The 27,616-nt window shown below is 35.9% G+C and overlaps 1 protein-coding gene across 5 annotated transcripts in view; it reads left to right on the forward strand.

The window, feature by feature from the left end:
• Positions 1-27,616, forward strand: part of PAM (peptidylglycine alpha-amidating monooxygenase) — a 279,877-nt gene that overhangs the window by 17,851 nt on the left and 234,410 nt on the right. For all 5 annotated transcript variants that reach the window (XM_029218598.1, XM_029218593.1, XM_029218592.1 and 2 more), the window contains exon 2: positions 22,966-23,073. The gene's annotated coding sequence lies outside the window, so the exon portion shown is untranslated. The remainder of the gene's footprint in view (positions 1-22,965; positions 23,074-27,616) is intronic.

Raw genomic sequence — 27,616 nt, forward strand, 5'->3', positions numbered from 1 at the left:
TTTAAATCTAGTCTGTAATCTGATCAGATGGTAAATGTCCTTTATGTTTTGTAGCTTTGGATTTATCTTAAAGAGCGTGCATATACATTTTGTAGAAAAAAAATGCTGCAAGAATTCTGTTGTTGGACTTTCAGGTTGTTCCTGCTAATCTCTTATGGTAGGACTCTTAAGCTGGTCAACAGTCCTAGTCTGGCTCATTTATTGAACAGCTATTTACCAGGTCCCCTCTGTGTGAAACTCAGTTATCCTCTATTGTAGAAATTTGGTTTGCCCCAATATGTCCTTTTCATTGAATACTCAGTTGTCATAACTTACTGTTGTGGTTGGACATTTAGTTATTCCAGCTTAAAAAACTTATGATCTGTTAGAGCAGGAATTTTCAGCAGACTGAAAATTAATAAGAAATAGCAAAGCAATAATTAGCAGAAAACACTTTCTAAGATGAACAAAACACTTAAAAACTCGTGAAGAGTTTAAGCCTCCTGTATTATGTGCCAAAATTGCCATTATATGAAAAAAAAATCAGTGAACAAATTAAATAGCTTTGAAAAAATTACCATTTAAAAAAATTAAAATGTGATACAAATTCATTGCATGACATTAAGAAACTGAACATAAACTAAGAGGGAAAAAAATCAGAGTCAAATACTGTTAACATATGAGTATATATCCTTACAAATCGGTGAGTTGATAATATAGAATAGAATCATACTCTGCTTACTGTTTTGTAATCTCTCATCTGTTTACTCACCATCTGTATTCTAATCTAATTTGTGGGCCCTTGTCTGTTGCCCCTTTTTCTTCCTTTTAAGTGATCTGGTAAAAATGACCTAATTTTCTTATTTTTTTCTTTTTCAGTCATTTCTTTAAGGCCTGTATCTTTGACCCTCCATCCCACTTAGTTTTTCATACACCTGGTTGTGTGAGTCTGTGTGTGTGTGTGTGCATAGGTCTTTGTAGTGGGAGGTATAATTGAAGTTTGATCCCCTCCCCACTTTTCTTAAAACAATTTAGACAACAGCCTGTTTCTTCCTCATTGGTCTGTGACTTTTATCATATGTGAATATAGAGCCTTCCTGGAAAGTTTATAAGTTTATTCTTCTGCATTGATGTATCTGTCTATTCTTCAACTACTGCATTCATCTTATTTTTGTAGCTTGAACATAGGTTGTAATGACTGGTAAGTTGTACTTCCTATCCTTTTTCTTTTAGTTAACTTCCCTTACATTTAGTATTCCTGATCATTTATTCTTAAGTAGTGTTGTGTATCAGAATTATCTGGGAAGTTTTCGCAAAGTATACGTAATTTGCAAATTACAGGTTAGTCAGTCTAAGGTGGGACACAGGCATGTGTATTCCGAGAAAACTCCGTGATGGAGTCTTATATGTGTCCATGTTTAAGAACCACAGTTCAGCTACATTTGTATTGTTCTAGTCTACCTTGATTTTTTTTTTTTTTTTTTTTTTGCGGTACGCGGGCCTCTCACTGCTGTGGCCTCTCCTGTTGCGGAGCACAGGCTCCGGACGCGCAGGCCCAGCGGCCATGGCTCACGGGCCTAGCCGCTCCGCGGCATGTGGGATCTTCCCGGACCGGGGCACGAACCCGTGTCCCCTGCATCGGCAGGCGGATTCTCAACCACTGCCCCACCAGGGAAGCCCCTACCTTGATATTTTTAATGGAGCTGCGTTAAACTTAGCAATAATTTTTGGGAGAAATAACATTTTTACAGTATCTAGTCTCCTCATACTGGGTAACAATATGTATTTCCCCTTGGTGCATAACTGCATTTATAGTTCTCAGCAAAAATTTTGCTGTTTTTCTTTGTATCCCACACATTTCTTATGAGGGTTATATTTGTTCGTTTGCTTTATTTGTTTATTTATTTAAAAAATTTTGTGTATGGGCACTGTTTCCCTCTTCCTCCCTTATATTTTCTATTTTGTTTTTGTGGGTATGTAGAAAATTTTGTGGGGGGAGCGCAAAGGGTTGCTTATATTGTAAAGTCTTTTTCTTTACGTGGAGCATCAACCTAATTGAAATGGATCTTTTTCAAAATCGAAATGTAACAATAAAAATAGTAATATGAAAATGGAAAAAACGAAGCAACATGTTAATTGACTTATTAATCTAGAGAGAAAGGGAATTTTGTATAAATTGGAGACCGTTCAAGTTACTTTTTCAGAGACCTACCTTGACTACTCTATTTAAATTAGTAAACCTTCACCTCTAATTCTTGATCCCTTTACCCTGCTCTTATTTTCCCCCCATAGAACTTGTTATTGTCTAACATATTATATAATTTACTTAAAAATGTTTCCCTTTATTGCTTGTTCCTACTAGAATCGAAGCTTCATTGGGCTGGGATTTTTAGAACAGTGCCTGGAACATAGCAAATGTTCTGTAAATTTTAGTTGAATGAATACAACGTTAGTTGGACAAAAATCAAGTCTTTAAGTGAGGGTTTCTGACTTAAGGGTGTGAATAAGGGTGAGAAATTTTATTCTACTAGCGAATTTAAAAATTAGCCCAAATTTGGCTTTTTCTTCCCAGAAGAAATCTGTGGGTAAAATGCACGTTAAGAAGATAGCTTTTCAGCTGGGAGGTAAGAGATTCATATTTGAATATGTGAGGAACAAGGGTGTTGCTGTTCATTCGCAGGACCCTGTTTACCATGTGGAGGTCTCTTTATTTTCTCTGAGAAATGGAGAGGATGTTGGTTTAACCTCTTATTTCCCCTACAAAATAGAGGTCATTGAAGTTATCTTTCTCCATTTTTAGAGATGAAAATAAAAGAGAAGGAGAAAAGCTGTTTTACTAGATTAGAGATTAATATGGGATGGTTCTGTTTATTTCTTCTGTGGTGCTGTAAATGCAAGGTCATCTGCCAAATTTTTATCTGACCTTGAAAGACCTGCAGTCATTTATTCTGCAGGCAGAACTGTGTTAATTGTGACAACATTTGAACGGCATCATGCCATCTTGGGGTAAGCAGACTGGGTATCTGCTTAAATATATATACATATACATAATATTTAATACAAATATAAAAATATATATATTTAAACATATATTATATATATACCCCACTGTAATATAGAAGGGCAATACAAATCAAGGAGTTTATAACAAAATAATATTTCATTATGTAAATGCTTAGTTACAATTACACAAGAAGATGTGATGAAGTATCCAGGAGTACCTCTTGGACCCCCCACTAAATAGAACAAGTTCAAAGGAGAGAACCTGCATCACAGAAAATTAAAAAGTAGACTTGGAAGGATTGCCTTTCAGCTACTCAGCTTCCCACATGGGTTTTGTTGTTGTTTTTTAAGATTTGATTTGTCTTCCCCTTTAATACTTGCATATTGCTCTTCTGACATCTCCTTGATTTTACCCTCTACTTGTGTTTATATGTTTATATTTGTTGTCTCCTTTTTTAGGTGGTAATGTTGTCAAAGGCAGACAGTTTGTCCTCTACTTTATAATTCCCTAGAGCATTCTGTACAGTGTTTTAAACAAGAAACACTCAATTAATGTTTGCATCACAAGTAAACAAGAGGGAAAATTAAGGTTTCAGGAAGGAAATTGTTATATTACCAAAAATCATATTAAGGAGTCAGAGTAATCAAAACAGGCATTTGGTCTCCTGGGCATTTAGAGTGCAATGAAAACCGGACCCCATATGAATGGATACAGTGAGTTATGGGACTGCTCAAGTAGATTGTTGTTTTTGTTTCCTTCAAAAGCCTGGTCTGTGGCATTTTGTTCCAGAGGAAATTCTAGACCTGTGGTAATTTAATCTTGCCAAATTAGAAACCTCTGAAATGAGTCATTCTCATTTTTCTTCATTTTGTTTTTACGTGGAAAATTGCATAGACAAACAACCCAATGAATGAAGCTTAGCTTTCCTATGGGTTGGCGATGACAATTTCCTCAGTTTGCCCTTGTCATGGTTCCCATGGTAATATTTTATGTGTTGATGCTGTACAGGTCAGGTTTGTGTGTTTGGAGGGAATATTTTGTGTGAACTTGAATGGAGCAGTCCCTAGAACTCAGATGTATTGACAGCATGGATCTAAGATCAGAATAGAAGAGAATGACCTGTTGTGGAAACCCCCTGAACCTGCCATCAGAAGACCCTGGGCTTCTCTCTGGGCCTCCAGCTTGACTTCCATAAAGTGAAGGAATTGAATGAAGTAATCTGTAAAGCAAAGATTCCCAACTCTATTGGATCCATTGCCTCTTCTTTATAGCATATGTTTTGTAGTAGCCTCTTTACTCCATGAAATGAGATTCATATATAATATAACCTGCCTACATGCATAGTTTAAAAAAATATTTATATATAAAATCTCTAACATAAAAGAGCAATACAAATCAAGTACTTTACAATAAAATATGTGTTCTAATATGTAAATGTTTAGTTATGATTACATGGGAAGACATAATGAATTATTCAGAAGCTTGTGCCTATACGTAGAATAACAGTGTATGTGAAGGCTACGAATGCCAATTGATTTTTGTTGCATTGGCCACTCAAATACTGCGAATGGTGGTGGTGTTGGTTATGCTGTTTTTCCAGAATGATGAGCAACTCTTGGAGAAGTTCCAAATCAAACAAAATAACCATCTTCTCTTGATTTACACAATTTCATTTCTAAACATAGAAGCTTTAAAACCGTGCAAAAAATTCTCTGTGTTTGTATGCAAAATGGAATTAGATTCTAGGCTTAGGTAATCATAAACAAGTTTATCACCTGTGTGGCTCATGGGATGTTTGAAAGTTGAGTAGAATGTGGTACAGTGCTTCATTCTCAACATCAGCACTTTAAACATTTTGAATCAGGGAATTCTTTGTTGTGGGGTCTGTCCTTTGCAGTGGAGGATGTTTAGCAGCATCTCTGGCTTCTACTCATTTGGTGCTGGTGCACTCACCTAGTTGTGATAGCCAAAAATGACTCCAGACATTACCACATGTCTCCTGGGGGGTAAACTTGCCCAGATTGAGAAACACCACTCTGAGGTCTTCACCAGCTCCAAAAATGTGAACTTAGGATACTGTAATATTCATTAATATGCATAAAAACATTGCATACCACACTAATAGGTATTATTAATTTTTCTGCCAGGCTCTGCTAGTAATGGACACTTTTGCTAATTCTTCATTCTTGTTTTTCTGGCCGTTTAACATTGGAATTATTTTACTGTCTGGCTTTGGAGGGGTGGGAAGTATTTACAGCATAGGATGGTAAATTTTGTAGTATGAGAGCATAGGGAATGAAAATTTCAAGAAAAACTGCCCCGGGAAGGCCCTTTTATACTTATAAAGTTGGAGTTCACCAAATTCCTTTTTGACAAGTTCAACATTAATGTTAAAGGTTACAAAATCAGAATTCTGGGTGTGCAAGAAATACTAGAAATTCAATGGGTCCCTTCTCATTTTACAGATGAGAAAAGCAGTAAATGCTAAAGTGCAGTCACAGCTTAACTGTGAACCAGGACTTTAATCCATGTCTTGGGCACCCCCCCGTACATTACGAAGCCTCTCAACCAGGTATTTGTAAAATAGTTTTAGCTTTCTGCAAGCACTGACTCTTGATAGGAAACAAAAGACAAAATAACAGTTTTCTTTAAAATCTTGGTCTCCATTATGTATGCCAGGAAAAATAAGTGAGATGGGTAGCTATTATATAGTGGGTCTTGCATTCATAGATTGAACCGAGAAATGTTTTTAATACTAATGTAATAACAATACTTTTGTGGTGCTTTGGTGGACTAGGCATTGTTCTACGAACTGTACCTTTTAATGCTTACAACAACTGTATTAAATAGACGCTGTTATTATCATCCACCTTATGTGGACGAGGTACCAAGAGTCTAAGAAACTTGCTCAAGGTCATAGAGTTCATAAGTGGCTGAGCTGGGCTCTGAAGCCATGCAGTCTGTTGCCCATGTCCATGCTCTTGTCTGCTACCTAGTCTGCTCTAGTCTACTTGCTTTAAGCCTTAAGCATTGAACTGATGAAGGACAGATTGCTGTTGTAGCTTGCTTGTGAAATTGACATTCTTAAGAGCTAAACATTTGGAGAATTTCAAACCTGAACACTTTCAGAGCACATTATATTTTCTTCAAAGATTAAATCATTCTTCACTGTTCTCCAACATTTATACCAAAGGTGAACTTGCTCCTTATGGATATAAGAGCTTCTTTCATCTTGTCCATATCTGAAGCACAGTAAAGCAGAACCTCTGGCATGAAGTTCGTAGCAAGGAACCAGGATCTGAAACGAAAGGATATTATATAAAGTCATTTTCCTTGTTTGTTTTTACCATTCTTTATTCCCCCTGAGGAAGGAGAGAAGATTTTGAAATCCTTTATTGCACAATGAGTTTGAAGTAGACCCAAATAATATATATGATTGAAAGCTATAAAGAAGAAAGAAAAAAAATCCAGCCCTTATTTTAGCAAGACACTTGAAGAAAAAACATCTATATTTATTGAGAAGTGGATGCAAACCTTTCACACATAATATTTAAAAATGAAAATAGCATCACAGGGTTTAGAAATATTTCCAAAGTCAATATTAGGTTTTTAAATTTCAGGTAGGAGAAAAGGCAGAATCAATTAAGTTCTGTATTCCCAGTGCTTGCTCTCTGTCTCTAATTTTATATTTTACTGGTGATATTGGCACAGGCAACACATTGGCTTCTTTTTTCCACTTAACTCTTATTTTTAAGAAATTGTGCTCTTGTGAAAAATGTTTCTTTTTAAAGTTTTCTTTCTTTCTGTTATTCTCATCATATTGTTTGGTTGTATCTGAAACTCTAATGGGTCTCCATTTCCAAGTTTTTATTTCCTAGTTGGCAGTACCGTTTTTACACCTCGCAGATGGAGACTTGGCAGGAAAGTTGTACATCAGGGTGTGTTTGTGTGGGGGGTGTGAGGGCAGGGAAGGATGATGCTCAAATAAAAAGCAAGAAAGTTTTTCATTCAGTATAATCTTAGCCGATGACATTTATTACTCAGTTCATCCATTTGCCTTATGAAATGAATATTTAAATCTGTTGTCATGATCAGGATTGGTTACACATTTTGTAGGGCCCAGTTTGAATTGAAAATGTGGGTAGGCCTGCCAGATTTAGAAAATGAAAATAGAAGACACCTGGTTAAATTTGGCTTTATTTCAGCTTTATTGAGGTATAATTGACAAATAAAAATTGTATGTTTAAGGTCTATAACTTGATGTTTTCCTGTATGTATACGTTGTGAAATCATTATCACAGTCAAGTTAATTAGCATATCCGTCACCACATTTGGTTACCATTTTTCATGTGTGGTGAGAACACTTACCTACCCTCTTAGCAAATTTCGAGTATATAATACTGTCTGCAAACCAGAATTACCTGGAGGATTGAAAAGGAAAAACCAAACCTGTGCCTGTATGTATTGATAATTGGTTTGGGGTGTGGCAGGGTATTTTATACAACTTCCCCAAGTAATTTTAATGCACAACATCAGTTGAGAAGCTAAAGTGTGTTCTCTGGCTCAGTAGCATTAGCACCACTTAGGAACTTGTAGGAAATGCCGATTCTTGGGCCCCCTCCCAGCCCTGTTGAATTGGAAAGTTGGAGCTATCCCCCCAGCAATCTGTGTTTGTTTTAACAAGCCCTAACGTACTTTAAAGTTTGGAACCTTTGTGATAAACAACTGGAAACTGTTAAAAGCTTCTAAAAAATTGTGTTTTAAAAGATAATTCTGCTAGATATGTGGGGAACTTAAGGAACAAACCAGAGGAAAAGGCAACCTGTTAGAAGCTGCTATCTTTATAGGATCATGGGTGTGGGAAGATGGGGCTAAGAACCAGAGCAGTGAATAGAGGAATGAAGGGAGGTGATAGATCAGGAGTTATTTCAGAGACAGAATTGGTGGAATTTTGTGATTGAATGATTGCATTGAGGTTGAAGGAGAGAACTTGGTCAAAGAAAGTATACGTTTCTTTCTGAGTGGATTAAGCCATGTTATTAAATAAGGCAGGAATATCTTTAGAAAGTGTAAGCTTGGGGAAGTGATAAAAGTATTGAACATGAGGTGCCCTAAAGCATTCAGGAGATGTCTTGCCTAGTTGAAAATTTGATTCTAGAACTTTGAAAGCAAATGGAGATGGGGGTATGGCATTGGGAATTCTCACTATGGTATTTACATGTTAAAACCATTCATTCTAATGGTTATATATGCACTAAATAATTTATTTTTAAACATGTCCACTTCATTTCAGATTGAGCCAAAGATGATGAATTTCAAAGTCTATAATCTCTTATATTTGGATCATTTATATGAAGTTATTTGTAGTAATTAATAGAATCTGTAGAATACGTTAGCAAAATTATAATAAAAGAAAAGTTACATTTTATAAACTTACTTTACATTCTTGTGTCAAGTGTACACCAAACATTCATTTTCAGAGAAAGAATTGAAATGGAAAAAACAAGAATAAATCTCTCACTGCAACTGTTAAAGGAGGGAGTTTTTGTGTCATGATTAAGCCTGTTGGTTCTGGAGCCAGCTGAGTTCCATTCACTTAGAGGAGGTCTGACTTGGGACACGTTACTTAAACTCCATGTGCTTTGGTTTCCTCATCTACAAAATGGCTAACTTGATATTACCCATGTTACAGGGTTTTTTGTAAGCATTGAATGAGTAAATACCTGTAAAAGTACTTTGAAAAGTGGTTAGCATTTAGTTAGTAATCTGTAAATGTAAGCTTTTATTAATATTGGAAACAATTTTTCTCAGTCTCTACTTAGTCTTATTTTCTAAATTGTTGCTAATGATAGTTTCTGAGTCTTTCTTATGTTATTTTTGTCAGCTTTATGAACTTCTGAACATTGAAGGGAAAGATTACAAACCAGCAGATTTCTAGGAATTAAATTCTGAATCATTTATGGAGAAAATGTAGATATGTACCAAAAGCATATAGAAATTTCTAAACATATAGAAATTAAAATGTACGTTTTAATTTGGACACCTTCTGGATTTTTGGCATAAAGTTGAGGGTTAGGAGGAACTGGGCTCCAAATTCTTTACGATTTTAAATCGTGTTTCATTAATCCTCATTCTGAGCATAGTCAGTAGCAAGTCAATAATTTACTCTGAACAGGAATACGTAAATTACTACTCTTTTGATGCATAGTGTAAAGGTCAAGAATATATCGTAACAGTTTCTGCGTCAAAAATTATATAAAGGAAAGCTACCAAGCAACGTGTGATTATAATTAGTAATAACAATGGTAATTCCCACAGGATACATTTGACACTTACAGTACAATGAGAAGAAGGCAGTGCCTCTGAAAGCATCTGAGATTTGTAAATTAAGGCTGTTCCTCACCACTCTTGAATTATAATGATCTGAATTTCATTTAAAATCTTCCCTTAGTTTAGAAATCATTATGCTGGTGTAAAGGCCAAGGAGAAATGCTTCATCTTTAACATTTTTCTTATCCTCCTCAAAGTAGTGGTACAATCCACATTTTTCAACCTATTTCAATAGGGGTTGGGAACTGGCAGAAGAGGGATAGATGTAGTTCAGGATACCATGTCTAGGCCCTGTCAGATCCACAGAACTCTTGTAACTTGGGCATATGTCCAGGCAGGTTCTAAATATATCTAACACTCTCCTGTGCTACTTGAAGTTTTTGTGTTCTGGGAATGGTCCACATTTGGGACAAACTTCCTAGGGTCAGAAAAAGATATTGAAAATATGCCACTTTATGGTACAGGTGTCTAACATCAGCTCTGACAAGACCCCAATCAGCTTTTCTCCTGGAAGGAAACTGTTGTGCAACTCTCATCAAGGAAATCCATATTTCATGATATGGATGGGGGCCAGTAGCAATTTTAGAGGTGTGGGTCCCTTGGTGAATGAATGCAAATGTCGGGCTTTACATAGATAAATATTAATATTGGGTATTCTCATAAATACTGGGTATTTCCAGTATCTATTTGTAGCTCCCCATCTAAGAAATTGGAATTCTCTTAAGTCATGATTTAGCATGTATAGTAAGTGCATAAATCAGGATTTATTAAATGATACATATATAGAGACATTTCAACTATATATATATATATATAACTATATATAGATAGTTGCTACTATCATCATTGGCAGTAGGCAAAATAGATACATTAGCTTTTGGTTTAAGAACTAAAATTATATCACATCTGTGAAAAATCTTTTGCTCTTTCTCACTATAAAAATACTTGAGGGTTTGCCGTGCACCTGAAACTATCACAACATTGTTAGTCAGCTATACTCCACTATAAAATAAAAAATTAAAAAAAAATACTTGAGGTAAGTCCTATTTCAGTTAATTTGTACTTCCACAGCTCTGATTGACTTCAAACAAATCACTGGACCCTAGTAACAGAAATATGTTTGATGTCTTAGATGAGAAATGAAGAGATACGAAGTAATTTTCTTTTATAATTTAATCACATAATTCAGCCTAAATTGTTAACAAAATGTGGAAATTTATGTATTAAAGATAAAAATTTATAATAAGAAACCGCCCACATACTTTACTTAAAGGGTAATTACCCTTCATATACTCCATAACTCACTAGCTTTGATGAAGGTGGCAGTGAGTTATTATGGTCTTTACTTTGTCAGAAAAACTTTAATAACTTCATCATGCCACTGGTGTCATAAAGTTATGGATTGCATGCAAGGCATAATAACTTTTTCTTTTTGATAGGAACTACATTTCTCTTTTCAAGTGGCCGGTAATTCACAGTTAGGGATTCAAAAATGGTGGCTTTGCATCTATAGGTGATTTCTCTACTCACAACAGCAATGAAATGCCTTATTGATATTTACATACTTTTAAAAAACTACTCATATATTAGTGTGAGTGGAATCCTTCATATGAATTTTAAGAAATAAGGTGGAATTCTTTTGTAACACGACTGAGTAACATGATAATATCTGCATTATGGGCTGTGTTACGTCTGGTTTTTATGATGGTATGAAATCAGATATTGTGTTGAGAGAGGCTCATAATTTTATCTGAAACATACAGCTTTGTTTTATTTCATTTGGCTGGAATTCTTCCAATTAAGTAACTTTTAACAGAAAAACTGAGAGCATTGTGGTGGCATTATTAAAACAAGTATGTGTTAATCAGGATGTGTGAGATAAGAATGTGTGAATAGTTGGAGGGGAACATATCAGCTACAAGAACATAATGGTTTGGTGGTTAAGTGCCCTGATGGTTGACACTCAGGGCCAGAGGCTAGAAGGTGTGGGGAAACAGGAAGAATATTTATAGACGACATTACTGAAGGGCGATGCGCTTTGCTAGAGGGAAGTTGGCTAACACTGGAATTATTGGGAGATTCACCTTCAAGTCATAGGTATGAAAAGTATTTTTATTTTTAACTTGGGCCTTTGAAGCATACAATGAAAGGAAATAAAATAGCTGTTTTGCTGCTAAAAATTCAGTCTAGAGACTGATTTTGATGATATTGATTTTTAAAAACTCAAGAAACACGTTTATTGAAAGTTGGTACTTTTAAAAGCAAAACTTATCTAGCAGTTCCACTTCTATACTTCTGGGTATATTCTCAAACAATTTGGAAGCAAGTACTTGAATGGGTATTTGTACACCAATTTTCATAGCAGCGATATTCACAGAAGCCAAAAGGTGTAAATAACCCAAATGTCCATCGACGGTTGAATGGATAAACAAAGTGTGGTATATACAGACAGTGAACTATTACTCAGTATTAAGAAGGAATGAAATTCTGACACATGCTACAACATGGATGAATCTTGAAGACATTGTGCTAAGCGAAATAAGCCAGACACAAAAGGACAAATATTGCATGATCCCGCTTACACGAGGTACCTGGAGTGGTCAACTTCATAAAGATAGAAAATAAAATGGTGGTTGCCAAGGGTGGGTGGGTGGGGGTGGAGGATGGGGAAAGTTGTTTAATGGGTACAGAGTTTTAGTTTTAGAAGATGAAAAAGTTCTGAAGATGGGTGGTGGTGACGGTTGCATGACAGTGTGAATATATTTAATTCAACTGAACTGTACACCTAAAAATGGTTAAAAAGGTACATTTATGTTATGTATGTTTTACTGCACTAAAGAAAACAAAACTTACTAAAATGGTAATATAAAGTAATAAAATGCTTCCAGTTAGAGAACAAACTAATGAGACAAATATAAGGGTTAGCTAACTACTCATATTCATAAATATTCAGTAGTCATCATTAGACTAAATTTGGGAAAAACACATTTTCCTTATCTTGTATATGATCTGGGGAATGATTTGCCCATATTTAAAAATATTGTCTTTCAGTACTTGACATAACTCTTGGAGCATGGAAGATGCTCAATAAATATTTGTTGATATTTGTTTATTCAGGAAATTATAGTTATAGCGTCATGTGCAAACTAATCAGCTTAACTGTAACTCGTTAAGCTTACTTATAAGCTCAGTGAACAGGTAGCACATATAACCTTTAAAATACAGGCAATCAAAAATGTAGTATAGATATACTAGATTATGGGAACTAATGTATCTTAGTTATTATAAAATATGCCACAAATTTTTGTTGTTGATATAAAAGCAATATTGATGTTATCTCAAGAAATGAGCAGTTATTTGCTTGAAAGACTGCCTCTGGGATAGCTAGTGCTATTATCCCCATTTTATAGCTGTACAAAGATCATGGTGGATCTCATGGCCATCTTCATGCTTATTTTACTAAGACAGTAGCTTCTTTTTTAAAAAATATTTTATTTTTATTTATTTATTTTTTTAATCTTTTTGGCTGCACCCCCGCGGCATGTGGGATCTTAGTGCCTTGACCAGGGATTGAACACACGCCCCCCTGCGTTGGAAGCATGGAGTCTTAACCACTGGACCGCCAGGGAAGTCCCAGACAGTAGCTTCTTCATCTAACCCTCTGGTTCTTATGAAGATAATTTGACTCTTATCCTGGGATCCAAGTGGTGGGGTGGAAAACCTATCTAACCAGTGTGGTATTAGGTTACCTAACGCTGCTTCAGTTGGCTGCTTTTGCCAGGCGGAGAAGTGATGCCACTCTCTTCATTTCTGTGGACAGAGTCTATTTTAAGCCTCTTATAGGAACATTATTTTCATTATTCTGAACAGTGTTATTCTAGTTATCAGAAACTGAGTATCACTTGTAAAAGAGATTATACAGTTTTATTTTTGTGAGTAACTATGTTTTCCCCCCATTGTTTCTTGAATTATATTTGTTCATTATGGAATATTGGCTAATGCAAAAAAAAGCTCTGTCGTATTTTAAAAATTACCCATTATTGGGAGTTCCCTGGTGGTCCAGTGGTTAGGATTCTGGGCTTTCGCTGCTGTGGCCCGGGTTCAATCCCTGGTCGGGGAACTGAGGTTCCACAGGCCATGTGGTGCAGCCAAAAAAAAAAAAAAATTACCCATTATTTTACCACGCAGAGATAGGCACTGATACCATTTGTTTGTGTGTCAGCAGTTCTACTGTTCTGTCCATGCATATGTGCACACACATTAACAAACAGAGACACAAAACTGGGAGACATAAAATTAGGATTGTAATGATTATTCTATTTTATAACCTGCATATTTTTTCATTGAGCATTAAATAGTAACATTTGCTCATATCCCTAAATATTCTTTCACAGCTGCCTTCTAAGTAGCTGTATTTCCTTTGATTTTATGCCTGCACCAATCCTCTCTTACTAGGATTTTAGAATATTCTTTTTTTTTGCTATTATAAATGACACTATGATGAAAATACTTTTAGATTAATCTTTTCCCTATCTCTATTTATTTTTTAAGAATAAATCTCTAGGATAAAAATTAAGTAAAAAGATATGAACATTTTCAAAGGCGTTTGATATATATGTGTCAAGTTGTCCTGCACAGAAAGACTGTGCAGGTTTATACTTTTCTAGTGGTCTGTATCAGAACACCCATTGCCCATCGCAGAATTAGGGCTTTTGTTAACACCAATTTGAGAAGTGGAGAATTGTAATCATTTATTTTAATTTGCATTGGTGGTGAGCATTTGTATATGATTTTTTAGCATATGTATTTCTTCATGTCATGGTTAATCTGATGTGTTCCTTTTTTCTATTTGTGAGATGCATTTATGTGTTAAAGACATTAACCTGGCTGTATGTAGTTTCTTTTGCAACTGCTTTTTCCCCAGTGGATTTTTCTGTTTTCAACATTTTGCCAAGTATTACCAAGGAAAAAAACAAACAAACAAAAAAACCAACAGAAACCTTTGAGATAGATTACTTAACTCTATTTGGGGTTTGTTTCTGAATACAAGATAGATAAGGTAAATTACCTTCCTCCAACCTCAGGTGAGAAAAACTTACCCTGTCAATTAGTTGTAAAGCATTCAGTTTTATGATCTGTAACCAGATAACTTGGGATAACTTGTCTCTAGGGTTTTATCTAGGATATGCTAGGCGTTTCTCGAAGGAAAGTGTAGCTGTAGTGAACATTTCCATTTGGGTGTGCTCCATTAAACCAAGTATTGCTGAAACGCAACAGCAGTTGACATTTTTACTGAGCAATATGCAAACATTGAGAGAAGTTTTCCCCATCCTAATAAGGAAGATAATAAGAAATTGATTATTGAGTATTTCTTACAGCAAAGTATTTGAGCAACTCTCTGGCCCTTTTTTCCATGAATGAAGATTACAACCATTTGCTGTTTTGGAGTTATAATTTATATTTATACATAGTATTATGGAATTTAGGAAATTCACTTCAGATATATCAAAGTTAACATTGATGTGTGTATATATGTGAGTTTGTGTTTATGTTAAAACATATGGGAGGTGGCACAAGTAATGCCAAAATCATTGAGAAAAACATTAAAGGTAAATGAAATCTTTATTGTCATAAATTGCTCTCCAATTCAATAGTGATAAAAGGCATGTGAAGAGACTATAAGGTTACTTTCAAGAATTTACCAAGTTCCAGGAAATGAATGTATTTGTGTGAAAGACACCTGACAAATGCACAAGGCTTTTTATCTGTTTACCAAACAATTGATCATTAAGATCTCTTGGCTTGCATAAGCTCTCAAAAACAATATGATACATGGTCACCCATTTGCCATTGACTGGCATTATGAAGAGTTGGAAGGGGGCAGTATACTAACATAATTTTATGGCAAATTTAGTAATTTGAAATCTCTTCTAAATACACTCGAGGTGCTCCCTATCTAAAGGAACTCTACAAACCATAATTTTGTCAAGTGAAGAACTTGTAGCACGTAATTACCGTTGGTTCATTCTTCGTGCAAGTCAGAATACAGGTTCACAGTTTTTGAGGCTTATGGTAATCTCATACTGGCTGATAGTTTGATTGTGAGTAGGAAATGTGCTTTCTTTAGCCATCTTAGAAAAAAAAAGGTAACACAAAAGTCTCCAGTAGCAGATAAGAGTTCTGCCAAGTCGAGTTTAGCTTTAATCAAGTAACATGGAGATAATTTTTTTTTTCTCTAAAAGAAAACCTCCCCTTTGGCATCATGGTCGGTTAGGAGTCTTGGTCCTCATAGGAACAGAATACATACATTTTTTTCTTTCTACACTAAAATAATGTCTTAGATCTATTTTTCCTTTCTTCCTCTTAAAATTATTTAAGATAACTTACTGAACTTGTGAATTTTTTCTAGAACACCTGCTTCTTTGCTTTTAAAATTCCTAGAAAAAACACATAGATACATATTTAAATATATATGAAGTGTCTAGGTGTTTCTGATTTTAATGCTTAAATCAAAAGCTTTTTGTAAATGGAAATTTAAAAAATTGTGAAACTATTGGAAAATCTTTTAAAAAGTTGGTTAGTGCAGTATTTTAAGTATGTTATATACATATATATTAATATACTTCAATATATTAAGTACATAAGTAGTGGTTTTATTTTAAAGCTCATTTTATTTAAGTAATATAGTAATATCCTTCCTCATTTAAAATACTGAACTAGTAAAAGATTTTAAAAGAATTTTGAAAATATTAGATGAATTAAGTAATTATAGGAACACTTTTATCCTAGATTTATATACAAAATTAATTTATCAGTTTTGTAAAGTGATTAGAGTTAGAGCAGATAATTTTTACATTTTGAACTTAAAACTTAAAAATTCAGCAATATGTGAAACATATTGAATGTGTTGTATTATATTTACCTGAGAATTTCTGCCTTAACAACTTAAAGGCCCATTTCTTTCTTTTTTAAAATTCATTAAAAATATTCATATACTCACTGATCTCTAGGGGAACTTTAAAATTCATTACTTATTTAATACTTTTGAATTTTTTTCCCCATTTTTATTTATTTTTAAATTTTTTTTATTTTTTGGTTTCCTTTTTTTTTAAGCATCTTTATTGGAGTATAGTTGCTTTACAATGGTGTGTTAGTTTCTGCTTTGTAACAAAGTGAATCAGCTATACATATATATATATATATATATATATATATATCCCCATATTTAGAATGTACATGAAGTGGTTTATTTATCCTTGGTCAGTTACCACTTGAGACTCTATTTTGTAAAGCTAATTTAAATGATTATTTAAACATGAATTACTGTTACTGGTTTTCTTCTATTTCTGGTGTATTGAGGGTCATGCAGCCCTATGATGACCGGGTAACATGGAGGTGAGAGGGGGAGGCAAGACATCATCTCAGTGAAGGTCAGGAAGGGTCAGCCTGGAGCGGAGGTGTGATTTGGGCAGGTGGAAATGAATGTTTTCCTGGAATGAATTGGCAGGAGTAGATTCTTATTGATTTAGATACATTTCTGACTAACTGAAGGGAGGAATTATTCAACCCAGGGTTGAATAAAGCATTTCAAGCATTTTGTAAGAAGTGATTAAATCAGGGAAGCTTCCTATTTTAAAATCAGAGAGAAGATATCAATGTAGACTTTTAGGAAAGGTTTAATTTTTGTAGAGAACTGAAGACATTTTGATGAAATACGAAATTTAGTAAAATTTACAATTTCCCCACCAAAAAATTGAGTGTATAATATTTTTTTACTCTTCAACTGTTTATTCCATAATCAGTTACTGTAGGGGATAGAAACCCAATTGTATACAAGTTAAAAGCAAAAAAAAAAAAATTAAAGATTGTTAGCTTTAAAAATACATATCTATTGATCACGTAAAATGTAAATATAAACATTCTGCCCTTATCATTTTGCTTGATAATCATGTGCTTCAAAATCTGGCACCATCCTTCATGGGATTCACAAGTCCTATTTCCATCGTGTTGTTTATTTAGGTTATGTAGCTTTTCTCAAAATTAAACAAGTGTTTAGCTGGTTCCTTCAAACATTGACAAAAGAAGATACAGAAAAGTGGTTGGAGAGGGAGAAGAGTTATCCTGCCCAGATACTTCCCCTGTTTCCTCTTTTCTGCTGCTTTCTTTTTCTTCACATACTTCGATAAAACTCAAAACTAATTGAGATTTTTGGGGGAACCAAGTGAGACAAGGAGAAAAGTTTACAACTGCTGTCTGACCCCTAGTACTAGTGACACTCAGTTTTTTGAGTACCACTTGCAGTTTCAAAGTGCTTATCAGAGCCACTCTTGCTGCCTTACTTTGTGTGTACAGACAGATTGCTGTTAGTGTTGCTACTATCTGTTTTGTATCAGGCCTGCTAGCTAATTTCCTTGTTTATTAGCTAAGTAATTTTCTTAATGGCTATCCTTTTGACAAACGAAGAAATCTTAGCTGCTCTGAGAGGGAAAACTGAGTTTGAAAAATCACGGTGAAAGGGATAAGGAACATCTGTATTCATGCTGCCGCTATGTTGTTGATATGGGAGAAAATCTGGTGACTGACCTTGATTCTTGACCGAAGTCCCAAAAATACGCATAATTTGGCCTTTACCCATAAGACAAATAGCAACAGTCTCCAGTTAAAGCAGGGATTCAATTTCCTTTGGGTTGGGTGTGGAAAAGGGAATCTTTTCCAACCTTATTATCAGCGGGATTAGTGAATTTTTTCCTGAAATATTTTAGATACTCCATTTCAACAGAAGCATTTTGTTTGAATTCATATTTTATTAACCAGGAGTTATTTTGTTTAATTTATACTTGGAGATTTAGAGGCCTGCAGTATTGTTTTTAAGGGAGAAATGTCTTTTTATTAAATAATCAAACAAAAATCCAAATACCCAATGGTGTCAACAAAAAACTCCTGTGATCTGATGATAGATTTTGGAATAGGGCCCCTGGAAGAGACAGTGGCACTATATTGGGGATCCAGTTCAAGATTTCTATAAACAGGTTTAGGTTGGCTGAAGTCCATGAGAGGTGGAACCTCTAGAACTAATCGTCTGTTACCCCAATGACTCTTCAGGAGATCAGTCATCAGGGGTTGCCCTGGATCCATGTTAGGAACCAGGTTTATAGGTGAATAGTCTAGGGCTCTCATAGACCCATCTCTGCCCCTACAGCCTGTGAATATGAATCTGACATGACACCAAAATGTGTATTTATCCACCAGATGTTATCTCAGAGCTTGGGCAGTGAGATTGGGTATTTGCAGTTCCACACAGCAGAAATCCATCTTTTAAGTAAGGCAAGAAAATTTGAGCTTCCTAGTTTTTAAGTAGGAGTCATCTTTGCTCCTGAAAACTGGGTTACGATTATGTTACCTTTTTATTTTTGTTTATTAAGCACCATAGTCAGCCAGCTAACATTAGAGAAAATAGTGAAAGAGAAAGCATTTCTCCATCCTATCATTGACTCCCCTTGTACTTTTGCCTTTTTCAGTTTCTTTCCCTTGGTTTCCTCATCCTATTTGGGACCTCACATTCTATAAACTATGTTTCCCTCATTGAAAAGTAGCCACCTGCTATCTGTATAACTATGAGCGAATTACTTAACCTCTTGGTGCCTTGGTTTCCTTACTTGTAAGATGGCAATAGGATATTATCTACATCATAAAGTTGTTATGAGGATTAAATGCATTAAGATGTGTCAAGCACTTAGCTCCGTACCTGGTTGTACAAAGTGCCAAGTGGCCAATTAGCTAATAATTGCTAATAGAATCTATTAGTGGAAAAACCATAGAAAACCATAGACTTCAGTGCCAAGTTTCAAAATGTTAAATAACATAGACTTGTGAATTCTTTTTAATGTCCAGTAGCACAGGGGCTCCTGTTTTGCTTCTTCTGCCAAATAGATTTGTAGAATGTCTTAAAGATACAAGAGGACTGTTGGGTCAGTCCCCAGAAGACTGTTGAATAGTGAGAATATCCTAAGTGTCCGAGGAATCATATTGAGTCTGTTACTTTTATTGGAAAAGGAGAGTATAATAGCCATATAGTGTTGAGGTGGTTGGTTATTTTATGTATTCATTTCTCTCATAGCAGACACAGTACTTTGTTTATCTAAGGTGAGTGTTCTAAATTATGACCATTATTAAATCTATGTTCACATTAATTTCTGACATGGTGAGTATATTTCTTTTTGAGGCATCACATTTTTAAACATTTAGAATATAACCTCACCCATTTTACTTTGAGAATACTGTATGTGAAATAATTTTGAAGGACATATTATTTCCTAGTATGAATTTTCAGTAGGTGGCTAATGGCTTTTGACCTGCTGTAGCAGCATACAGAACTGAATGTCAGACAGAGTACTTTTTAAAAGCTGCGTTTTTGTTTTGCATAATGAAGCACAGTAATTCTTTTTGAGATTGCCTTGAATATTTTTCCAAGTAGTTATTGATGGAGACATGTCAGTTTGGCAAGAGAGAGAAGAGAAAATTGTGATGTTCCAGCATTTAGGTTTGAAGACTGTTTAAATATATTCAGATTGGTAAATACAAGTATTTTAATAAATAATATCAGATGTAATATATTTATAAGTTAAAGCGATATAAAGTATGTGGTGTCAACTTTCCACCTTTCCCATATCTTTGGACCATTGTTATGAAAAATCACACATTTTAATCCACTCACTTTTCTCCTTAGTAATTTCCATTTTCTTTTGAAACTTACACAGTATATTCCATGGCCTATTTTCATACAACCTTTAAGAATTATACATACCGAATAATAATTCTCAAATGTCGTGTGAAAGTAGACCATGGCATGCACTATATAAATGACAGATTGGTTAGGGTTCGAAGGTTAGCGATTTTAGGTCATTGTCGAGGTTAGTTTCAAATTAAGTATTGGCACAAGTTTTTGTGCAATCACAGTCTTTGCAGTCATGTGCCACATAGTTTATACATTGAGTAATGCTCTGATTTATACTTAGTTGAATTTTTGAGGTGAAGATGTGTATGCAGTTTGGTTAATGCCTAAAGTCCTTGTGGAGTGATGACTGTGAGAAAATGACAATATGAAGAGTTATATTTCCCGTACTGAACATATTAGAGCTGGCATTTTGCCACTGAACCATATGATGAGGGAGGAATATTGTTCATATACTTTGCATTTAAGCCTTAATTTCTGAGGCTGAGTTCTAATTTATTTATTCCCTTAGGTAATTACTGGTTTTTCGAGCTGCAAAAGAAATATATTATTGGAATTTTTTAAATGGTTAAACTTGTATCATAGATGTCCTTTCTTTAAATTTAGGCACTAAAAATTCTCACACATCAAAGTAGCTTGTGATTCTCATTTGTGGCTAGAGAGTTAACCATCTTTCAATAATGCTTTGAAGTTAGCTTTTCTTCTTTTTTTCTTAACCCAGCATGGGTTCATGAATAAAACTAAACACTGTGATAGATATAGCATATTATTGCTCTTGCCTATGGCTCTTGCTAATAAAAATTCAAATTCTGGTTAGTTTGCTGGAATCAAATCAAGGTAGTATATGGCATGCTTTTCTCCTGTTATGAGGCCCTCTTGTAGAAAATAGATGGGAGGGAAAGAAAGCATGGGGTGGAGGGAAACGACAAAGCAATTCAGGGTTAAATATATTTTGGCTTTTCTGCCTATGTTGTGGTAAGTCTGTAAGCTGTACAAGAGTTTTTACTTCTTATTGCTTTGGAATCCTTAAAAATAAAATTCCTATTCCTTAGGACTAACCTCCAAAAAATTCCTATTCTTTAGTCAAAGTATATGAATATGTTGTTGTGTGGGTGAGGTAACAATAACAGCAGTGGCACTAACTTAATTTGATAGTGTAGGTATGCGTTTTTTAATTAATTAATTAATTAATTATTATTATTATTATTTGGCTGCATTGGGTCTTCATTGCTGCGCGCGGGCTTTCTCTAGTTGTGACGAGCAGGGGCTACTCTTTGTTGTGGTGTGTGGGCTTCTCATTGCGGTGGCTTCTCTTGTTGCAGAGCACAGGCTCTAGGCGCGCAGGCTCCAGTTGTTGCATCACGCGGGCTCAGTAGTTGTGGCTCATGGGCTCTAGAGAGCAGGCTCAGTAGTTGTGGCGCACGGGCTTAGTTGCTCCACGGCATGTGGGATCTTCCCAGACCAGGGATCGAACCCGTGTCCCCTGCATTGGCAGGTGGATTCTTAACCAGTGTGTCACCAGGGAAGTCCCTATGTGTGTGTTTTTAAATACAGCTAGATGAGACGCCTGTCAGCTGAAAAATAGGATAGGTGATGAACAATAGGTAGGTGATTGCTAAAATAATTTGGAATTCTGACATTGCTAAAATTGTCAGCTTGCTTATAAGATGACCGAATCACTAAATCAAATAGGGTTTGGCATTTTAACGAATAAGATGTTTTCCACCAACATCTACAGGAAAGAATTGTGCCTGGATGCTTTCCTTCCGAATGAGACATGGGAATTTAGGAACCAAAGAACATGCCAGAGCTAGAGTGATGATGGTACAAGATATTCCACCCTGGAGCCAGGCCCCATTGGGAGGACCCTTAAAGTGCAGTTGGGGGAATGCAAATAAGGAACGTATTTAGCAAAATTACACATGTATATGACAGTAGGTAGGAATATGGTCTTAGGAGTTAGAGACACCCAAATTTGGTTCTCAGTTTTAACTATTGGAAGGCTGGTCACTTTGGGCAAATAAGTTATTCTCTCTGAGCCTCAAATTTCTTAACTATAAAATAGAGATAGTGATGGTATCTAATTCATATTATTATTCTGAGAAATAATTACCAAAATTAAAAAAGTTTAAAACCTATAGTGAACAAGAACTGCCAATTCCAAAGCCTTGGAAATCTGTTACATTTATATATTTTGCAAGTAATGAGACACATTGTTACACAGGCCATAGCTGGCCTCAGAATCCTGCTCAACTCAGAACAGCAGGAAGCTCCTACTATTTTGTAGAAGTTGGCACTCAACATAAAACGTCTTTGTTTTCCCTGAGCGAATCCAATGCTACCTGTCTTCCTTCTTTTTTTCTATTTTGCTGACAGTCTCCCTAATGCAAATATCAATTTACTTATTTGGAAAAGTGGGAATAGAGAGATTGGTTATACATAATCATAATGTTCAGGCACTGTGATGGGTGCTTTACAGAAAATTATGTTAAGTTACTCCCACATTTATATTTCCAGCTCTGTACCCCAAGCTCCGTTCATGAATTACCTTATTACTTGACTCCAGTTAACTGTCTAATAGGTGTCTACCCTTATTGCTCACTGTTCACTGTCCTTCAGTTACACTGGGCTTCCTCATGTTCCTTGAACATCCTGAGCTCATTTCTGTCTTGGGACCTTTGTTCTTGCTGATCGCTATGCCTGGAAGGCTCTATCCTTTTATTTTATGCATCTTGCTCCTTCTCCTTGTTCAAATGCCATTTCTACTGAGACTGAGGTTTCTCTCTGACAACTCTGTCATTCTTCCATCTAGTCAGTTTTTTATCTTGTCATCCTATGATGTGTTTCTTCAGAGCCTTTTCCCATATGTATAAAATTATGTTATTCATTTAATTGTTTATTATTTTATCTCCCAACCCAGAATGCAAGCTCCTTGAGATCAGTGGCCTTGTATGGTTTCCTCAACACTGTATTCCTGATACCTGAAACTGTGCCTGGCTCACAGGAGTGATCTGAACAACCTTCAGAGGTATGATTATTCTTTCCTTAGTTTTATAGTTGAGAGAAGTGATGATCAGGGAGTTTAAGTGGCTTGCCCAAGATGGCAGGGATTAGAGGTGGCAGAGCTGGGATTTAGACTCAATGCTGTGCTCTAATAACCTATGCCACAATGCCTCCCCTTCCTTAGTTGAAGGTCAGGAACGTCAGTGGGAGGCAGGGGCTGTGTTGGTTCTTGGAGCTTCCTTTGAGTCCCAGGGCCAGCGGTTAATGTTTCTACAGCATTGTCAGACAAGAGCTGGTCCTGATCACCTTACACTCTAGTATCCTTGGCTTATCTTCTCTTCCCTTTTCCTTTTCGACTCAGTGCCCAAGGCACGCATGATTAATATTTTACAAGAATGCATTCAATCCTTTACTGCTTGGGAAAAACAGTGAAACACGAGATTTTAAAGAAGTTCCCGAAGGGCTAGAATCCATGAGTTTGAACCCATATGGAATCTTCCACCTGGCCAGGGTTCTTCCTTTTTATATACATGCTGTTTTTTGAGCATTTTTTACTTGGCAGTGGTTGCAGCTATAACTTTCTTTTTGTGAGTTTGTGCTAACAACACAGATAATGCTTTGGTCGTACTTGGCCCCTATTGACTAAAATAGTTCCACCTCTGTGCCTTTCTGCCCCATCACCCAACCCCCTTGCAAGATGCGGTGGTGAAGCTGGGCTATTTATATTGTTTTAACCAGATATACTATAGAATAAAACAGGCAGTTTTCAAATGTATATCATTAAAATGTATAAATGTGTTTCAGCTTTTTGGGGAAAGAAAAAAAAGAAAATTTATACCAGGACAGCTGATTAAAATGGGATAATCCACTGCATTTAATAAGTCACACCTAGCAGATTATAGAGGGAAGAGTTATTGGTGCTCTTTATTCTAGGACATTTGGTGTGCGTTGCTGCATTTGACCTTTTAGAAGCTGTTGACATCGTTTGGGAACTGCCAGTAAACCTGCCTTAATCTGTTAAACAGGAGGAATCTTAGCATTGTGGAACTGACTGGTTGATTAATTTAAATCCAAACACACACAGTCCTGCCTGGATGCCCTTTGTGAGACCCTCACACAAAAGGATTTCATTCAGAGGCATTATAACCCACATCCTGCTGTCAGACCCTTTCAGCTCAGTTGGTCTTCTTAGGCTGCAGGCATTATCTTTAACCCCTCTTATGCTTCCTTTTTTTTCATGAAAACAATATCTGTGTTTGGATTCATACAAATGCTCTACATTTTCAGCAAAGTTCTTAATTTGTATCCCAGGGAAAAGGTATTTTAAAGTTCCACTAATTGAGAGACTAAAATGGGAACTTATCTTAAACTGGCTTCTTTAGAGAAACTACATTAGAACTTAATCCAGTGCTTCCTTTGGGAATTATAATCAAAATTAGAATCATGAAATGTTGAAGTAAATTCTTGGTATTAGAGTAAGCCATCATCTATAATTCCTTTGACTTTTAGATTCAAAACATTGAAGGTTTTATAATCATTGTTTACTTTTGGGAAAACATCAAAGTTAATTGACTCATGGGTGAGTTCAGTGGTAGTATAAAGATCCTGAATGTTTAAATGAAAGCAAAGTTTAAATTCTTTAAGGATAAAACTTTGAATAATTTCAGTCTATTACAGGGACTAAGAAAAGTACCCATACATTGGGCACTCTGATGGGCTTGGTTGCAGAAGAGGGCAGATATTTGTGTGGGAGAAACAAAAGCATTGCCTTAGAATGCTTTCCTAGCACATAGAATGTTAGACTGGAAAAGATCAACACCCTCATTTTGAACAACAAAAAAACTAAGGTCCCCACTTAATTATTCAAGCTCTTACTTGGCCAATTTCTGTTTCCTCATCACCCAGTTATAGACTGTACTGGAATACAAATGAAGCCTTTCAAAGAAGGTGGTATAATTTGATTCTCTGTGGTTTTGTTCATTATTATTAATTGTAATAACTTTTTAATTGAGAGCTTTTGATGTGCCAGTACTTTATGCATTATCTTTATTGTCGTAACTACAGTATGAGGTAGTACTAGTGTTCTTCTCTTTTTGAAAATGAAGATCTGATGTTTAGAAAAGTCAAGGATTTGCCCAGAATAGCTGAATAATGAGATAAGATACTTTTTTTTTTTTTTTTTTTCCTTTGAGAAGGTAGACTTCTAGCTAGATATAGGGAGGAGAAACGGGTAGTAGGAAATGTTTCTCCCGAGCCTCAGGAGTTGCCTTGAGAATATTATGGTGATGTGAATGACTCTGCCATGGGTCACTGGTAAGGAAGAAAAATTAAGGCCATTCTGGCCTTAATTCTTCAGAAACAGTGGATTTGTTGTGAGGGAATGTGAAAGCACCTCCTTTCCGGCCATCATCAGAAGCAGTAGATGTCCAGGTGAGGAGCCTGTTGGGGAACCAGAGGACCTAGAAGCTATGTGGTTCAAGAGAAATCATTGCATCATTTTGATACTCTGTTTTTTATTTTCATTTCTAAAGGTGAAATTCCAATTTCTACCTTACCCTACCGCACTAGGTTGTTTCAGAGATTAAGTAAAATAATTTATTCTTTGGAAAATCAAAAAATCACTTTGGAAAATGAAACAAATTAGGACACAATACATTTTTTTTGTTTATTTATTCAATAAATATTTATCAAGTGAATGCCAAAGGCAAATCATAGGTGCTACATTGAGAATAGGAGGCAAATATAGACTTTGTCTCTACTTTTCAGAAGATTGAAGGGAGAGGGAAATAAGACGCAAGATAATAACTGGGTAGTAGAATGTTTTAACTGCAGTTAGCCAGGTGGAGAATACTGTGGAATTTCTGGGGTGGAACCAGTCCCTGATGGAGGAGGTAGATCTTGAAGGATGGTAGGATTTGGGCTGCCAGGGAGGAGACACAGGAGGAGTGTATGTGCGGGGGTGGAATGAAGAGGTAGATGTGGGATTCCAGGAAGAAGAGACAGTAAGAGCAAAGGCTTAGAGGAGGGAAGGTATGGGGACATATTAGTGTATCAGATTGTCTAATTGGCTGTAGCTGAAGGTGCCTGGAGGTAAGGTTGGCAAAGATGCGTTCACATGGAATCTGTGAACTCTGCACTTTATTCAGTGGTGCACAGGAGGAGCTTTTTAGGATTTTGAGTTTTGTGGTAATCTGGTCAAGACCATGATTTGTGAAGACTCATTAAGGACAAAGTGATACGAAGAATGATTAAAGAGGTGGGACAATGAAGTCAGGAAGACCATGGACCAGAGCGTTATGAGATGACTGATAGAGAAGATCTAAGCTAGAGGGGCAACTGTGGGGCTGGAGCAAGGAGAAGATACATCTGTGAAATTTGGCCACTGAGTGGGTTTGGCCAGTGATGGAGAGTTAGAACCCTTTTGCCGTTGGAAGTTAGTGTGATACTTTTTCATTAAATCAGTATGAATTTGTTTTATTTAACAAATTTAAGCTCATATGCTAATAATAAAATCCCATATACACTGTCATTTTTCAGTCCTTATACTGTCTTTAACTGGAATTAGGAAAAGTGTTGTATTAAGACCAGAGGAGCCAAGAATGTTGCTTCTCTGGGCTAAGAGGAAGTTCAGCGTAAATCATGAAGCAAAGCTGGGTTAGAATTGAGGGTGTTTTGAAGTCCCCACCCCTTCCTGAAATAGCTGGAATACTTCTCCCACTCAATAGCTTGTAAAATTACCCACCACTATAAAACCTGACAACACCATATCCTGGTGCCTTTCTCACCTTCTGCGATGGCCCACACTCTGTCTGTGGAGTATGTTTCTCTAAATAAATCCACTTCTTACCTAAAAAAAAAAATAGAATGGAGGGTTTTTTGCCTTATCAGAAAGGTGGTTTCCAGGAGGGGGCACTGTAGTTGACTAGTCAAGACTTTAGAAATTCTGGCCAAATATCCCCTCAGAAGTGGTGCTTTAGCTTACATTTGCTTTTGAATTGGCACTTGCCAACATGAATTTAGTTGAAGAAATAAGTTAAGCTCAGAGTCTCATTGAACCCTAAACTTCAATTTAGTGATTAAGGTGGTTTGTAGATGAGATTTATAATACTTTCGACAGTCAAGGGGTGATTTCTTTGCTGTGTCTTTGTTTCCTGTGAAAGAGTATTTTACCTTCTAACTTTTGTTGTCTTTCAGTCTGAGATATTATAATATTGTTTGGATGTCTGTGAAGCCTTAAGATCCATTGGGAAATAAGAAGTGGATTTTCTGACATTTAGGACAGATAAAAGGGGGTATACAGTTATCCAGAAAGAATATGTCAGAGCTTGGTGGAGCTAGTGCTGTTATGCGGTACTTTGTCCCAGCTCCCAGCTCTGTGCTGTGAGTGGCCTAATGTGGGTGTGTGCTTCACGGGCTTCTCTGCGCTATCCTTGGGAATCCAAGTAAAGGAGGTATTTATCATTTAAGAAAGAGTTTATCATCTTCCCTAAGAAGATGGGAATGAGATTGCATTGATCAAGAGATTTAGTGGAGTGGCAAGAGGAAATAGAACACTCATGAGAACGTGA

Source organism: Monodon monoceros, unplaced genomic scaffold (assembly GCF_005190385.1).
Source record: "Monodon monoceros isolate NGI ecotype Baffin Bay Population unplaced genomic scaffold, NGI_Narwhal_1 Super_Scaffold_12, whole genome shotgun sequence".
NCBI lineage: Eukaryota > Metazoa > Chordata > Mammalia > Artiodactyla > Monodontidae > Monodon > Monodon monoceros.